We start from the raw sequence: 5,000 nt of genomic DNA on the forward strand, positions 1-5,000 counted from the left end.
ATCCTTTGAACAAGCAATCGACCTGCCCCCGCCTCAATTTTCCACCTATTTTACTTGCTTTAGGTATTTCTTGTAGTTTAGCTGCCTTTTTCTTCTGGCCCTCACCTTTGCTAGACCCTTAAATTCGGAAACATTATTTCATATTTTAACATTGATAAGATGATTTTGCAGTTTTAAATAAAACCGGCCTATTTTGGCCATGTTTTTAATCCCAGACCACAGTCTCGGTTTTCTTTGTTTCCTAAGTTAGGCGCTCTAGCAAACAAAGCTCGGCTGTTGGCAGTAAAGGGGAGTTTATTGTTAGTGTTTTAGTAAACCGGGGAGGAGACATAAATATAATATAGTTAGTTTTCGTAAGTTTCAAAGTCAACTGATTGTCTTCAACGTTACATTTCCCAATATACAATGGCTTCAAGTTCTTTAATATTCTTGCCGGAAATAAACAGATTAGTATCGACGGCAAACAGTATGAAAGATAACAAATTCGAGCATGTACATATGTATGAATATCATTTGTAAATAACAGATATTCATACATGCTTAGACTGCGAGCAGTCCCTTAGGATGGTCACGCGAGCGAGGAAATCGAGCCGAGGGGAAGCTGGGGAGAAGGCGGGAAAGAAGGGAGGGACTGCATTCTCTTTTGAACCAGACGTGTTCAGGTAACTCCGCCCACCAAAGGCGACAACCGGTTAAAAATAAATTGATCTGTCACTTGATAACTCATAACTCCGCCTCAATTTGTCGCGCGCTAAATCCCCACGGTTTCGCGGCACTTAAATAGATCGAACGTGTGTTTTTCTTTATGAACGAAAATACACCCAAAAAAAAGGTAGTCCGCAAAGGGAGAGGAAGAAAGCCCAATCTGGAAGTTGAGGCCTCTGACTTTTGCCGAATATGTAAGGTAAATTTTAAAAAGAACGGAACTTACATCTCTTCAGAGAATTTATTTACAACGTCCAAGCCTGGCGGACCTCTCAGCGAGATCCTGTCTTCAAAGCTAAAACTGTTCCTTACCTGTGCCTGGAATTTATCTTCCCGTGTTTGCGCGAAATGTGCACTCAAAATTAGAAACGCTTCATCCAACTTCATTTTGGTTGAGGAGAACTTAAATGTTCCTCATCAGAATTTCCAGGAAAGCGCAGTGGAAGAAATTGAAGACACCGAAAGGTTCAAAAGGTGTTCGAAACAAAGTCCTGGTTTAAGAAGCGAAAAGAGGAGGAAAGCCGACAGGCTAAATGCATCGAAAGAAGAATTTTTGATGGAAACCTTTTACGGCATACTTACTGTATGCTTTTACTTTTAATAGCTTACAAATGCTTTTATGAACTAAGGCCTAACCCAGATCTGCTATTCAGTAATTTTACTGTGTATAAATAAATGTTTATTATTACTTGAATATATATATTTTTTTATTGTTAAAGAGGAAAGAGCCAGGAATGTTCGATGGGCATTTGTTGATGGGGATGATGCCATTGATTGCCTCAAAGGGCTAGACCCAAGCCACGCAGATTGGCATGCAAAAGTTACTCTTTATGAAGTGAGTTGGTAGATTTCAGGCCCACATGAACTTCATACACATACAAACACTGCAAGTGATTGAAGGTTAAGTCAACACTTTTTAATTATTGCTATTTTTGGGTAGGTGGACAAGAAAACTTTTTTCAGTGACGATTCTTCGGGTGAAGTTGGGAGCATGTGTGCTTCAATGAACAGGACAGGAAAAACGAACGCCAAGAAGGGACCTAAAGTGGACTTTAATGCCTACAAGGACTTCCACGACCGAGAAACTGAAGCCCACATTATTGCCTCGTTTATGGAATTTGCTGGAATGAAATCTGTACAAGGTGATGATACATGTATTTTGAGCAGTAATTGAGCAGTAATTATTATTTGTCCTCAACCATTTGTGTTGAACGGGTTTGGAATATTAAGAAAACTTAAACTGTGTGCTCAAATTTTGTCTTTTTAAACTTGTACCTTGGATTAGATAAAAATAATTATGAAAAACATTAATACTTATTCTGAATTCAGGAAAGCTATAGCTTAAAGGTGTTCTTGGAAAAATATTATAAAAAAATATGTGCAAATTACAAATTTAAAATTTGATTGCAGATAAGCCGACAAAGTGTACAGTTCCACAATCCTGGCAGTCCAAAGAAGACAAAAAGGCATGGCTTTTTAACCGGATCGAAAAGTACCTGGAGCAGTTTGTGTTTGATGCAAGCACTCTCCCTGACATTACAGAACAAGTTCAACGTCTGGAGAAGAATGAGAAGGATGGATACCGATGCCGAGCAGCAGGGTGTGAGCGCACTTACGTCTTCCACTCAGGTAGAGTCAGGTACGTTAATGCATAACATGATTTGACATTAATCCACTGTTTTATGCAACAGCTAGTCACTAAACGTCACAGTGTTTAGCTTTCCCTCATGTTACATTAATCACAACACTCTTCTTTTCATTGTGTAGGAGTGAGACGTAGGACCATTTGACTTTTTCATTTGACGGTAATCACTCAAACAAAACATAATTATTATTGTGTTTCATCAAAATAAGATAACTGAGTAATTTTTCAATAGGCATGAGATTGAGGCCCATCCTGAACTTGCTATTCAAGACAATGATCCTTCAGCACCACTAGACTCAGAAGGTTATTACAGATGCAGAGGAAACTGTGGTCTGGTGTACTAAACTAAAGCCACAAGAAACAGGTAAGTAATCATTACTTAGTGTGATATAAGGTCTGCACAAGACGAAACAAAGGCTCCTGTAATGTTTAAATGTTGCCATTTCTGGAACTATAATTTTACTAAAAATGTAAGCTTCTCTTAAGTGACAAAATGCAACACCTCAGTTGTTTTTAGTACATAAATGAAATGATAAGTTCACCTGCTAACACTCATAATTTCACCAATTAGCAATTATTGTTTGGTTGTTGACATAAAAAGCATTACCATCCCTACTTTCATATGTAGTGAGGATATAATTATACTGCACGGTCCAATATGTTTGTTTAGTATGGGGATAAGTTCACCCACTAACAATAATGTTACCAATTACTTTTTTCTGGGGTAGACATGAGAAGCAATCCCATCCTGACTTGCAAGCTACATGCACTAGCAGCCCTGAGGCTGGCCATGTTATAAATTCTGCAGAAGAGAAAAAGGAAGACCATGTCTTCAACTATCACAAAGCCAAGCTGACATATGGACTCTTGTTTTCCGATTTTGGAGATGCCATTAGAGAGGGGGATGGACGAAGACTGCTGTCACTATACAAATTGGCCTTGTTGATTTTTTCTTGTTATGGTCATACAAAGTATGCATATGTGACTCTGCTTTTGTTTAACTCTGTGGACAAAGATTGCAGATGTACAGTGCCATCCAAAGTTCGCGGTGGGAAAGGTCATGAAGAGTCAGTGTTGCAGATTGTATCTGATCTCATCAGTATCAATGCTTTTTGCAAGTGCCCTCAACGAGATGGTTATTCTGGCTTTGCCAAGTTCAATTCTAACATAATTTCTCAGTTGGATCAAGCACAATTTTATCACTGGGTAAGGGATAAGTTGAAAATATGGAAGGAAATCTAAAGTCAAGGGCAGTAAACCCCATTTTAGAAATTCCCAGTTAAATCAGCGAGCAGATTCATGCAAATTCCTCTATAAGCCAAAAGTCCCTTTGTTAAGAAATCCTGAATCAGCACAAATGTGTTGTCCGATTATGAGAAATATTAGAATGGTAGGAATATCCCAAAATGTAAATATGGTCTTTTTTGGGATTTCTGTGTGAAATCCACCCCCACCCCCCCCCCCCCCCCCCAAAAAAAAAAGACCTATCAGTGACAGTATAGATTGAAATGCCAGCTAGGTAATAGTTTGATTATCTTTTAATTAGATGAAATTGAACATGCTTATAAGACATGCCCATAGTTTTTATTTAGTCAATCTAAATAATGATGTAAAATGAAGAGGAATAATATATAACTCAAATAAATGGTATACATAGAAAAGCAGCAAATTGAATAATGGTAAAAACAAGTGAAAATGAATTGGCACAGGCATCCTATGTTGGTGCAAATAAGTAATCACCCACAAATTTAAGTTTCTCAAAATAACTTGACTGAATGCAAATAAAAGCTAGGCAATTTAGACTCTCTGGTTTGTGAACCGCTGTCTGTTATTATGTACATGTATTGGTTGAGAACATAGGTACTATCAGGGCTGTCACTATGTGGCCTATTTCTAAAAACTGCAAGCAGTCCCTGTTGGCCAGTGGGCAAGTGACAGCAAACTAAACGAAACTGCAGACGTCAGGTGAGGCAAGAGGCAAAAGGTAACCCACATGGCAATCATGAAGGACTTCTTACAGTTTTAGTCTTAAATAAGTAATAAGAATGAAAAGAAGCTCCTTTTCTCCGGGATTGTCAAAGAAATTGGACAAATCTTCAGGCAAAGCCTGCATGATCTCCTCGAAGCAGGCTATGTCCTCAAAGGTTTCTTGAAATATTTCTCGAACCATCTTTGCATGAACAATGTTAAATACAGGAAACCTCTTTAAAATGTCAGAAACCGAAAATATCGAGGAAGCTTCTACCACAAGCTCACTGATAAGTTCAGTGGAAAATCCATGAGCACTAGAAGGTCCAAACACTGACGATGTGGGACCATTCAAATTGCTCCGCAACTCAGTTAAGGCTTCATGGAGAACATTGCGATCCTCAGCATTTACAGTTCTCTGGGTTGTTATAGTGCTCTCTGATTGCAAAGATCCCATGGGGTTGTCAAAAGGAAATGCTTCTCGCTTGCACTCACCCCCGCCACATAAACACTTCTTCTCACAGTTGCTACAGCAGTCATGCAGACATGTTAAACTTTCCACAGCAGCATACGCTTCAAACAAGGTCTTGCGTATGCAAGTGTCTGTCTTACAGAACGTTTTGACTGCCTTATCACATTGTGAGAGTTGATTGCCGTGATAAATGATCACATTGTGTGCAGG

Source organism: Porites lutea, chromosome 1 (assembly GCF_958299795.1).
Source record: "Porites lutea chromosome 1, jaPorLute2.1, whole genome shotgun sequence".
In the NCBI taxonomy this organism is placed as follows: Eukaryota; Metazoa; Cnidaria; class Anthozoa; order Scleractinia; family Poritidae; genus Porites; species Porites lutea.